General features: G+C 42.5%; 1 protein-coding gene across 2 annotated transcripts in view; it reads left to right on the top strand.

The window, feature by feature from the left end:
* Positions 1–13,138, top strand: part of LOC139186117 (ATP-binding cassette sub-family C member 4-like) — a 177,629-nt gene that overhangs the window by 11,281 nt on the left and 153,210 nt on the right. The window lies entirely within an intron of this gene.

The raw sequence follows: 13,138 nt of genomic DNA on the forward strand, positions 1-13,138 counted from the left end.
AAGATGCAGTTGCTAAGAAAAGGGTGTTTTAGGTGGAGAAGGTGTGAGATCTCATCAGTCCATCGTGTTGGGGTGAGGTGGGTGGGCCAGGTGGTTTACAGATTGGCAGCGTGGCTCTTGTTTAAAGGCTGTGCTGTCCTGAAGGGCACTGCATGTAGTGGGCAGCTGGACAGGTGAAGTCAACCCCACACAACTGGAGAGACAGAGAATCTATCAGCTCCCAGGTGACTGAGTGGTCCTGGGGGATGGAGTTGTCACTGATGTTAGAAGAGGATTGGCCATTGTGCCAGAGGGTAGGACAGGTGTGTGGGGCAGTGTGCCACCTTTGAGAGGGCACTGACCACTTAGGTACTGCAGTGTCTTGTGAAGGACAAGGGGTGGGACAGGGAGTAGGAGCCCGTCAGGCTGCCCCAGTCCTTCTTTCTCCTGTGTGCAGCTGTCCCATTGATGGTATTTTGACATAGCCACAGTAAGTCTCTGTTTGAAATACACAGGTGGCAAGCTGGCGTGGCCTGTTTGTGCAGGATTTCCTGACCTCACACAGCAGAGCTTTCATGAATTCTGCTTATCAGGAAACCCTGGGGCCTTGGTGTCTGCCTATGGCTCATGCTAGGTGCCTGATTGGATGAGTGCCCTCAGGGTTTAATGTTGGATCATATCCTGGAGCAGATCTTTCTCTATTGTCCCTGGTTCTCTAGTTTCTCTTTGGTAACAGATGCTAAAGAGTCTTAAAGTCAAGTGGGTCTTAAAGCAGAGCCCATGTGGCTGGGTTTGAACTAAGCTGCTGGTATTTCTTGGTGTTCTGGGCTGTTAGCCCCTTGAGTGGGGTCACTAAGCCTTGGATGGATCCCATTCTAATATGAGTCCTGGATCTTGGCTGTGGCAGCTCATGGGAGAAGCGGACATAGAGGGAGAGGCCGCAGGATCTGGGGTTCTTCCTGAGACAGAATCCTCGCCACTGTGGTGCTGGGAGTGTTGATTTCAAAGTTGTCCAGCCCAAGTAATACTTCCTGTTGGGGATCCAGGAAGGCCAGGCCTAGGGCTGCATAAGATGGAACTGGAAGAGCCCTGGGCCCTTTCAGGAGGTTGGTCGCTGGGTGGTCATGGTGGAGAAGTGGGGAGTAGAGAATGTAAATGTAGGGGCTCATCTGTGTGGCAGTACTACTGGCACTAGAAGCAGTGCTAGTTAGTTGAATAATTGATTTTATGAAGCAACTTCCCATGTTGTGATCAATCTATACTGCTTGGTTTTCTTTATATTTTAGATGGTGGAAGATCTAAACTCAGCTCAGGATCTTCTAAAATGCAAATATATTTCCTTTTTGATCTCCAGCCCTCTTTTAATCCCTCAGATGCACAGAATGCCCCGTGGATCATCCATGATCCCAAGCTGTGTGCTCTTTCCACCCACAGCATGAGCAGGGCCTCCCAGGTACTCCTGGCGGCACCAGTGGGAGAAAGCAGAGTGATGCCAGTCCAGGGTGAGGCTTTTAGGGTTTTAGGATTTTGAGATATGAAAACTTCTGTTCTATGAGAAGGGCTTCCCTTGTGGCTCAGCTGGTAAGGAATCTGCCTGAAATGAAGGAGACCTGGGTTTGATCCCAGGGTTGGGAAGATCCCCTGGACAAGGGAAAGGCTACCCACTCCAGTATTCTGGCCTGGAGAATTCCATGGACTGTTTTGTGAGAACTGAGGAGTATCTCTTCCTCTCAGAGAAACAAGTACCAGGCTGTGGAGCACTTGCCGGTCACCCCTAATTAGAACAGAATAGCCAGAGAGCTCCCAGCACCCCTGGCCCCTGTGTGCACCTCCACAGGTACTGTGGATGGAGAGGACAGGTCCCCACCTGCCCGGGGCCCTCAGTGTAGAGAGGAGGAGCCTGAAGCCTCTGCCTGGGCCTGAGTCACAGAGACCACCTCCCCAGGTCATCAGCGCTTCTCTCTGAGAGGTGAGGTCTCCATTGCTGGTGTGTAAGTGGGGTGACCCCAGAAAGCCAGAGTGGGTTCACCCAGTCCCTTCCCCTGAGAGGGGAGGTGTGGCCGGAAGTTATGTCCTCTTCCCAGGACCCTTAGAAGTAACCCAGCCTTGTCCGGTCACTTGGCCTTTGTTTGAAGCCACTTTTGCTGATGGTCTCTGGTCCAGGTGGAGACTGTAGGAAGCCTATGTGTGTGTAAATCTTCACTCTGGAACTCAGCTGATGAACAGGAAGTAAACAGAATCCTCTGCATCCCACAGTGGGCTTTGTGCCTCGACTCACGCTGGTTCCCTAAGAGCTGAGTGGTCTTTGCATTTATTTCCTAATCCTTTCTTCCATGTGTCCCTCACTTTGCTCAACCCAGGATGCTGAGGAGTGGCTGCTGGTGGCAAAGATACTGTGGGCTGAGAGCAACCACTGAGGACCACACAGTGGGAGAGGAGGAGGGGGCCTTGAGCCAAGCAGAAGGGGACCTGCGGAGCAGACCTGCTGTGTGTGCCCTGCTGGTTTCTGAGAGCATAGCGTTAGCCATTAGCCATTAGGTGTTAGTAATATCCACAGTGATGATCTTGAGTTATAAATTAGGGTTTTATATCCACCTTCTTTTCTTTTTCTAAGCATATGTAAGTCTTTAATGTAAAATTAAAAGAATTTTTTCAAATTGAAGTATGATTAGCTTATAATGTTATAATAGTTTCTGATATACATCATTAGTGATTTAATATTTTATACAGTACATGATAAGTGTAGTTACCAATTGTCACCATGCAAAATTATTCCAATATTATTGAATATATTTCCTATGTTGTATAATTCCATGATTTATTTATTTTTTAAATTTTTATATATTTATTTTTTGCCCCCAATCCCCTTTTACTTATTTTATAATTTGGAGTTTGTACCTCTTAACTTCCCACACCTATTTCGCTTGTTTCCTCCACCCCCTTCAATCCATTTTCTTTCTGTAGTCAGGGAAGTAGGAGACTCTTTTTGAAAGATTGCACTCATAATGGTTAAAAATTGTAGCAATCTGGATAGAAGTGAAACTTTATAGTCTAGAAAATTTGGTTTTACACATGCCTTCTTGTTCCACTGTGGTCTCTTGTGAGGAACAATTTTTCCAAGCCTTTGTGAATCCAGCCTCTGCCATTAAGAATAGAGTAAGTCTCTTACTGGACTTCTAATAATAAAAGTGATGAAAAGCCCTTGTTTTTATGGTGGTTTCACAGCACTCTGAGCTGTTGTAGCTCCTTTAGGTGTTCTAGGATTCCTCCGAAGGAGGCACGGCTGGTATTTTCACAGATAAAGACCCAGAGGCCCAGGAAGGCACACGATGGGCTTGGGGTCATGTGACTCGCAAGTGGCCGACCTGGTCTCTGAGGCACGGTGCTCTGACTGCTAGACCCGTGTTCTCTGTGTCCTGTCCTTTCCTCCCACAGCCTCCACTGAGGCTCAGAGCCAAGAGGAGCTCCTTTTCTCTGTCACGTGATTTCTATAGTTTTTTTTTTTTCCTTCCATTTTAATTTCCTGTAGATTTTTAAGAACATTTCAAAAATACAAAAATAGAATAGAATGAAAAGATAACACAACGTGCTCCAGAATAGGGCTCTCTGGCAGAAAGATTGTTGTGAGTTGATTGTGTTTTTCAGAAATAAACACAGGCGAAACTCTGAAGACTGAGTAGAAGTTATTCTTCTGAGGGACATTTACACTGATAAAGGAAATCTCCATTTGTAAAGGTGTCTCCCTCTCTGTACAGAAAAGGAAGGATGGCTCTAAATCATAGCAGAATCCTGTTGAAGGACAGTCTTCAAGAAGGATGAAATCTGCATAACAAATCCAACCCTGCTGTAGTTTAAGCTGCTTCTCCTGCTAACCTCTCATTGGCATTCCATCACCTTTTCTTTTGTCTTTAGGGGGAGATGGCATTTAAGGGGGTGGCTTGGGCTGTCTCAGGGAGTTACTCAGTTTTTCTTGATATTTTGCATGTGTATCAGAAATACACATGTTAATAAACATCTGTTTTATTTTCTCTTGTTATTCTGTCATTTATTACAGGGATCCTCAGCTAAGAACTCAGAAGGGTAAAGGGAAAGAAGCCCCTATGTCACCCTAAGTCAGCTTCAATAATTGCCATAATGAGCAGTCTTGATTCATCTGAAACTCACCCTCAATTCCCAAGATTATTTTAAAGAAGTTCCAAGACATCAAATCATTTTTATCCATAAATATTTTAGTATGTATCTATAAAAGATGTGGAATCTCCCCCCACTAAACATATTTAGCATAAATATTATTTTTATAGATTTCCTGGTGTCTCAGATGGTAAACCGTCTGCCTACAATACGTGAGACCCAGGTTCAATCCCCTGGTTGGGAAGATTTCTTGGAAAAGAAAATGGCAACCCACTCCAGTATTCTTGCCTGGAAAATCCCGTGGTGGGAGGAACATGGTAGGCTACACTGCATGGGGTCTCAAAGAGTTGGACACAACTGAGCGACTTCACTTTCAGTTTATTGTTTTATGCATAAATATTAACTTTAATATCATTAGTATCTAGCCAGTGCTCACAGTTGTCTTTTTCCCCTCTTCTGTTGGAAGCAGTATTAAATAAGGTACACTTGGCTGACACAGGTTATTCAGATTGGCTTTCTGTTCCCCTCCACCCTGAGCCTCTAGGTTGTTTGTCCTGTAGAGATTCCCACAGCCTGGATTTGGCTGATCGCATCTCCCCCTGTGTCAATTAACTTGTTCCTCTGGCACCTTAGGCTGGTGTTTAGGTCTAGAAGTTTGATATAGCTCATTTGGATTTTCTTCACCCCTTTCGTCTATGTAGGAGGTAGGGTTGTATATCTCCCTTATAAGGTACATAACATCTTTTGTGTGTGTGTGTGTGTGTGTGTGTGTGTGTGTGTGATGTTGGAGCTATTCATGATCCTTGTTCAGTTCAGTTCAGTTCAGTTGCTCAGTCATGTCTGACAGCACGCCAGGCCTCCCTGTCCATCACCAATTCCCGGAGTTCACTCAGACTCATGTCCATCCAGTCAGTGATGCCATCCAGCCATCTCATCCTCTGTCGTCCCCTTCTCCTCCTGCCCCCAATCCCTCCCAGCATCAGAGTCTTTTCCAATGAGTCTTTTCGCATGAGGTGGCCCAAGTAGTGGAGTTTCAGCTTTAGCATCATTCCTTCCAAAGAAATCCCAGAGCTGATCTCCTTCAGAATGGACTGTTTGGGTCTCCTTGCAGTCCAAGGGACTCTCAAGAGTCTTCTCCAACACTACAGTTCAAAAGCATCAATTCTTCGGCACTCAGCGTTCTTCACAGTCCAACTCTCACATCCATACATGACCACAGGAAAAACCATAGCCTCGACTAGACGGACCTTTGTTGGCAAAGTAATGTCTCTGCTTTTGAACATGCTATCTAGGTTGGTCATAACTTTCCTTCCAAGGAGTAAGCGTCTTTTAATTTCATGGCTGCAGTCACCATCTGCAGTGATTTTGGAGCCGAAAAAAATAAAGTCTGACACTGTTTCCATTGTTTCCCCATCTATTTCCTAGGAAGTGATGGGACCGGATGCCATGATTTTCGTTTTCTGAATGTTGAGCTTTAAGCCAACTTTTTCACTCTCCTCTTTCACTTTCATCAAGATGCTTTTGAGTTCCTCTTCACTTTCTGCCATAAGGGTGGTGTCATCTGCATATCTGAGGTTATTGATATTTCTCCCGGCAATCTTGATTCCAGCTTGTGTTTCTTCCAGTCCAGCATTTCACATGATGTACTCTGCATATAAGCTAAATAAGCAGGGTGATAATATACAGCCTTGACTTATTCCTTTTCCTATTAAGAGTTGCAAAGTAGGGATGTTCTAAGCTCTTTGTTTAATGCTGAAATATAGTGTTTATAGGGAGAGTAGGGGAAAATCATTTTTTTCTGTTTTTAAAACCTGTTTTAAAAATGGGGAATTGGTTCTCCTCTAGTGAGGAGAGGGGCTAGTGAGTTTTCATAGTTGTTTATTTGGTTTGGTTTTGTGAATGTCAGTTTGAGCTCATAGATTTAAGCATTTCTGATCTGCTTCAGTCCATTTTATTTGTTATGCTTGTGTCAACCTTTGGCCATATTTGGGCAGTGAGAGTATATCAGGTTGGGTTCTAAGTCTTTTGCACATACTCTAGAAGTCTTGGCTAGTTTTTTTGTTTGTTTGTTTGTTTTGTTTTGTTTTTTAATGTCTTTTTGTTTGTTTGTTTTGTTTTTGGTTTTTGGTGTGACAGGATGTTTCTAATTCATTTTGTACAGCATTTGCTCAGCCCTGGAATCATCCATTTCTCCAAGCAGCCCTGTCTTCTTTTAGTGTAAAATGGTATTTAAAGACTATAGTCGGGATGCTAGAGGGGCTTATTGCTCTTGGTTATTGTTTCTTGGCTTTTTTTCATTAGACCAAGTTAGAATACATTTTTAAGGTAAACAAATATGTTTATATGAGTGTTTCCAATCCAAATCAGATACAGGACATTAATGTTTTTACTTCATCTTATTGTGCTTACATCGGTATCTCTTTTCTCCCATCATCTATTCTCTTTGTCCCATGTCTAAGCCCAGTTCTCAGTGATATAAGCATAATTATTCATTTGTTTTACCTTATAATGTGACTTCTGAAAACATAATAAGATTTATTTTTTGGCAGTTCATACTAACTTCACGTGGGTGTATCATGCAGAGAATGTGTTTTCAAATTGTTTTGTTTAAAACCACTTTTTTTTTTTTTTTTTGGTTTTTATTTTTCATTTTGTTAATGTGGTGTATTACATTGATTGATTTGCGGATATTGAAGAATCCTTGCATCCTTGGGATAAAGCCAACTTGGTCATGGTGTATGATCTTTTTAATGTGTTGTTGGATTCTGATTGCTAGAATTTTGTTAAGGATTTTTGCATCTATGTTCATCAGTGATATTGGCCTGTAGTTTTCTTTTTTTGTGGGATCTTTGTCAGGTTTTGGTATTAGGGTGATGGTGGCCTCATAGAATGAGTTTGGAAGTTTACCTTCCTCTGCAATTTTTTGGACGAGTTTGAGCAGGATAGGTGTTAGCTGTTCTCTAAATTTTTTGGTAGAATTCAGCTGTGAAGCCGTCTGGACCTGGGCTTTTGTTTGCTGGAAGATTCTTGATTTCAGTTTCAATTTCCGTGCTTGTGATGGGTCTGTTAAGATTTTCTATTTCTTCCTGGTCCAGTTTTGGAAAGTTGTACTTTTCTAAGAATTTGTCCATTTCTTCCAAGTTGTCCATTTTATTGGCATATAATTGTTGATAGTAGTCTCTTATGATCCTTTGTATTTCTGTGTTGTCTGTTGTGATCTGTCCATTTTCATTTCTAATTTTATTGATTTGATTTTTCTCCCTTTGTTTCTTGATGAGTCTGACTAATGGTTTGTCAATTTTATTTATCCTTTCAAAGAACCAGCTTTTGGTTTTGTTGATTTTTGCTATGGTCTCTTTTGTTTCTTTTGCATTTATTTCTGCTCTAATTTTTAAGATTTCTTTCCTTCTACTAAGCCTGGGATTCTTCATTTCTTCCTTTTCTAGTTGCTTTAGGTGTAGAGTTAGGTTATTTATTTGACTTTTTTCTTGTTTCTTGAGGTGTGCCTGTATTGCTATGAACTTTCCCCTTAGGACTGCTTTTACCATGTCCCACAGGTTTTGGGTTGTTGTGTTTTCATTTTCATTTGTTTCTATGCAAATTTTGATTTATTTTTTGATTTCTTCTGTGATTTGTTGGTTATTCAGCAGCGTGTTGTTCAGCCTCCATATGTTGGAATTTTTAATAGTTTTTCTCCTGTAATTGAGATCGAATCTTACTGCATTGTGGTCAGAAAAGATGCTTGGAATGATTTCTATTTTTTTGAATTTACCAAGACTAGCTTTATGGCCCAGGATGTGATCTATCCTGGAGAAGGTTCCATGTGCGCTTAAGAAAAAGGTGAAATTCATTGTTTTGGGATGAAATGTCCTATAGCTATCAATTAGGTCTAACTGGTCTATTGTATCGTTTAAAGTTTGTGTTTCCTTGTTAATTTTCTGTTTAGTTGATCTATCCATAGGTGTGAGTGGGGTATTAAAGTCTCCCACTATTATTGTGTTATTGTTAATTTCTCCTTTCATACTTGTTAGCATTTGTCTTACGTACTGTGGTGCTCCCATGTTGGGTGCATATATATTTATAATTGTTATATCTTCTTCTTGGATTGATCCTTTGATCATTATGTAGTGACTTTCTTTGTCTCTTTTCACAGCCTTTGTTTTAAAGTCTAATTTATCTGATACGAGTATTGTGACTCCTGCTTTCTTTTGGTCCCTATTTGCATGGAAAATCTTTTTCCAGCCCTTCACTTTCAGTCTGTATGTGTCCCCTGTTTTGAGGTGGGTCTCTTGTAGACAACATATGTAGGGGTCTTGTTTTTGTATCCATTCAGCCAGTCTTTGTCTTTTGATTGGGGCATTCAACCCATTTACGTTTAAGGTAATTACTGATAAGTATGATCCCGTTGCCATTTACTTTATTGTTTTGGGTTCGAGTTTATACACCATTTTTGTGTTTCCTGTCTAGAGAATATCCTTTAGTATTTGTTGGAGAGCTGGTTTGGTGGTGCAGAATTCTCTCAGCTTTTGCTTGTCTGAAAAGCTTTTGATTTCTCCTTCATACTTAAATGAGATCCTTGCTGGGTACAATAATCTGGGCTGTAGGTTATTTTCTTTCATCATTTTAAGTATGTCTTGCCATTCCCTCCTGGCTTGAAGAGTTTCTATTGAAAGATCAGCTGTTATCCTTATGGGAATTCCCTTGTGTGTTATTTGTTGTTTTTCCCTTGCTGCTTTTAATATTTGTTCTTTGTGTTTGATCTTTTTTAATTTGATTAATATGTGTCTTGGGGTGTTTCTCCTTGGGTTTATCCTGTTTGGGACTCTCTGGGTTTCTTGGAGTTGGGTGATTATTTCCTTCCCCATTTTAGGGAAGTTTTCCACTATTATCTCCTCAAGTATTTTCTCATGGTCTTTCTTTTTGTCTTCTTCTTCTGGAACCCCTATGATTCGAATGTTGTAGCGTTTAATATTGTCCTGGAGGTCTCTGAGATTGTCCTCATTTGTTTTAATTCGTTTTTCTTTTATCCTCTCTGATTCATTTATTTCTACCATTCTATCTTCTAATTCACTAATCCTATCTTCTACCTCTGTTATTCTACTATTTGTTGCCTCCAGAGTGTTTTTAATTTCATTTATTGCATTATTCATTATATATTGACTCTTTTTTATTTCTTCTAGGTCCTTGTTAAACCTTTCTTGCATCTTCTCAATCCTTGTCTCCAGGCTATTTATCTGTGATTCCATTTTAATTTCAAGATTTTGGATCAATTTCACTATCATTATTTGGAATTCTTTATCAGGTAGATTCCCTATCTCTTCCTCTTTTGTTTGGTTTGGTGGGCATTTATCCTGTTCCTTTATCTGCTGGGTATTCCTCTGTCTCTTCATCTTGTTTAAATTGCTGAGTTTGGGGTGTCCTTTCTGTATTCTGGCAGTTTGTGGAGTTCTCTTTATTGTGGCGTTTCCTCGCTGTGTGTGAGTTTGTACAGGTGGCTTGTCAAGGTTTCCTGGTTAGGGAAGCTTGTGTTGGTGTTCTGGTGGGTGGAGCTGTGTTTCTTCTCTTTGTTCAGTCGCGCTGTGGGGAGGGAGGGAGGGATGCTGCAAACAAATGACACTGGCGTGTGCCCGCAGTGCCTCAGCCACACTGGGTCTGCCCCCACTCACGGCGCGTGTAGCCTCCCTGCCCACACTGCTCGGGCTCTAGGTTGTTCCGCCGGGAACAATCCGAGGCTGGCCCTGGGTTGCATGCACCTCCCAGGTCCAAGCCGCTCAGGTTCAGGCACTCAGGTAGTCCTCAGAGGCGCAGACTCAGTTGGGCCTGCGTTTTGTGCTCTTCCCAGGTCCGAGCAGCTCAGGTGATGAGGTGTTTGGCGAGTGCCAATGCTGCGACTTATCGCCTCCCCGCCACTCGGTTATCTGGGTGCAAAACCGGCGCACCTTCTCAGGCAGATGTTGACCGTCCAGACCCCCAATAAATTTTAGTTAGCAAAGAAGCCAGTTTTATAGATAATGTCTCTCTGGGGCTGCGATTGCCCCCCTCCGGCTCTGGCTGCCTGTCACCGGAGGGGGAAGGTCCGCAGCCGGCTATCTCTGTTCAGTTCTTTGCTCTGTGCGCGGGCTGGCGGTGTCCTAGGTTAGGGCCGGCTTTTCGCATGGTAGATATCCCACAGTCTGGTTTGCTAGCCCAAATTATTTCGCTCAGATAGTGTTCAGGGTATTCAGGCCAGACTCCCACTCTCAGCGATGCAGCCCACGCCGCGCCTCCCTGCCCAGCCCCCGCTTGCTAATGGCGGATGCAGGCGTCTGCGCTGCTTCTCCGCTGGGGGAGTTACCGTAGGGCTCGCAATCTGCGAGTTTTAATTATTTATTTTTTCTCCCTGTTATGTTACCCTCTGTGCTTCCAAAGCTCGGCACGGATTCGGCAGTGAGAAGGTTTCCTAGTGTTTGGAAACTTCTCTCTTTTTAAGACTCCCTTCCCAGGATGGAACTCCGTCCCTCCCTCTTTTGTCTCTTTTATTGTCTTTAATATTTTTTCCTACCTCCTTTCAAAGAGTTGAGTTGCTTTTCTGGGTGCCTGATGTCCCCTGCCGGCATTCAGAAGTTGTTTTGTGGAATTTACTTGACGTTTAAATGCTCTTTTGATGAATTTGTGGGGGAGAAAGTGTTTTCCCCGTCCTACTCCTCCGCCATCTTGGCGCCTCCCTCTTAAAACCACTTTTGATAGTTCTTTTCTGTATGTCTCTTTGAACCAACAGGATGGGTAGATATTTAGGTACTTTTATTTAAATTTACTCTGAAATCTTAGGAATTGCTGTTTAAACAATTAGTTCTTTTATAATTATAATTCTGTATAATGTTTCATCAGAGAAGGCAATGGCACCCCACTCCAGTACTCTTGCCTGGAAAATCCCATGGATGGAGGAGCCTGGAGGGCTGCAGTCCATGGGGTCGATGAGGGTCGGACACAACTGAGCGACTTCACTTTCACTTTCATGCATTGGATAAGGAAATGGCAACCCACTCCAGTGTTCTTGCCTGGAGAATCCCAGGGACTGGGGAGCCTGTTGGGCTGCCGTCTGTGGGGTCGCACAGAGTGGGACACGACTGAAGTGACTTAGCATAGCATAGCGTAGCATAATGTTTTCATGATTCCAAAATCAAGACAAGGCTACTTTTAAAGAAGGCTGATATCCTTGTTAGCTCTATTCTAATTCTCCTTCTCCTTTTAGAGATAACTCTCCAGCTAATTTTGACTCACCTTTTTATTAATGTGTTTTTTTAATTTTTAAATTATTATTATTATTTTTTACTTTACAATATTGTATTGGTTTTGCCATACATCAACATGCATCTGCCATGGGTGTACATGTGTTCCCCATCCTGAACCCCCTCCCACCTTCCTCCTCATACCATCCCTCTAGGTCATCCCAGTGCACCAGCCCCAAGATTCCTGTATCCTGTGTCAAACCTGGACTGGCGATTCGTTTCTTATATGATATTACACATGTTATAATGCCATTCTCCCAAATCATCCCCCCCTCCCTATAGTTTTATCTGAAATTTTAGTTTTCCTACTGTGCAGAATAAAAATTTTCAATTTCAATACTGTAATCTCTGGACTTGGGTTTATAAGGATTTTTCTGGAAGCATGAAATGTGTCATGGGACTCTGGTTAAAACTCTTTGTGATTAGTGTAACTCCTTCATGCCAAGACAGTGCAAGAGTGGAGGTTAGCAGATGCTTACATGGGGTTAGTTTCTGCATCTAGACTCTCCCAGGGAGAGGAATCTTCAGGCTCCACCCTAATCAGTTGAACCTAAACCAGTTTCTGGAGGCTGGACCTCAGGCATCAGAGTGCCCTTATGCCCACTCAGGCGATGCTAAGGGGGAGTCAGGATGAAGACAACTGTGTAAAAGATGAGTGAAGGCTAAGATATCTAGAATGCTGGTGGTTATGATTTTGCAGATTCACTGCTTTTTCTCCTCATCTCTGGATTTTTCTCAACTCTCCTTTAGAACTCCCCCAGTTCTAAAGATTAACTGCCTATTCAGTTTTTCCCTACAAGCTCACTCTTTTCTGCTTGTATGTTTCACTCAAGTGTTTTTCTTTGTTAGCTTTCTTCTACTTTTGTGTTTTTGTTTCCATGAATGAGATGTGGGGAAATTGGGTGAGAAATGTTTCAAGTACCTTAACTTGGAGGAGGAATTCTATCCACTGCAGAAGTTCTAGTTTCTAACCGAAACTGCAAGAAGTTATCCTAAGAAGCAAAAGGTGGGACCCAATATCAGGTGCTTTCAGGAGGCTGAATACCAAGGACTCTATCAAGAAATGGCTACCACAAGCTTCCCTGGCAGGCTGGTGGTTAAGACTCCATGCCCCCAATGCAGATATGAGGGGTTTTGATCTCTGGACTGGAAACTAAGATTCTGCATGCCACAGGGTGTAGCCAAAATAAAAAGTCTGCTTCAGAGACTCAGACTCTCAGATAATCCTGAATAATGGATGTTGCGGTTTTAAATTCAGCTCTTTTAAAGATCCTTTATGATTTCAGAGATGTGGAGAATTCTTTTGAAACAATGAGAACTATATTCTCAATTGATTTGTAGAAAGAATATACGTGTGGTAATAGATTGATGTCAGAGAGGAAAGGTTTAAGGGAAAGTGTTTGACCTTGTTCCTGCTTATCAAGAAAGTTTTAATTTGGTTAGCTTCATGATTGATAATGAATATTTTCTCAGTTGTTTTATTTCTTTTTAGTTGACAGTGAGAATCAGGAACATACAGATGAGAGAATTCCTTGGTGGTGTATGCCCATACCAGTATGCATGTGGTGGGGGCAGCTCCCGGGAATGGCTGCCACCAGTGTACGTGTCTCCAGAGTGAGCCACAGCCACTCCTTGCCTCTCTGAGAGACTCTCCAAGGCAAGCAGTCTTCTGTAATTCAGTATATCCTTGGGATTCACACCACTGTTTCATTTGGAGTTAATACTTGGACTAGAGCATTGGGCATATGCAGGAGTTAATC

The sequence above is a fragment of the Bos indicus genome, chromosome 12, assembly GCF_029378745.1.
Source record: "Bos indicus isolate NIAB-ARS_2022 breed Sahiwal x Tharparkar chromosome 12, NIAB-ARS_B.indTharparkar_mat_pri_1.0, whole genome shotgun sequence".
NCBI lineage: Eukaryota > Metazoa > Chordata > Mammalia > Artiodactyla > Bovidae > Bos > Bos indicus.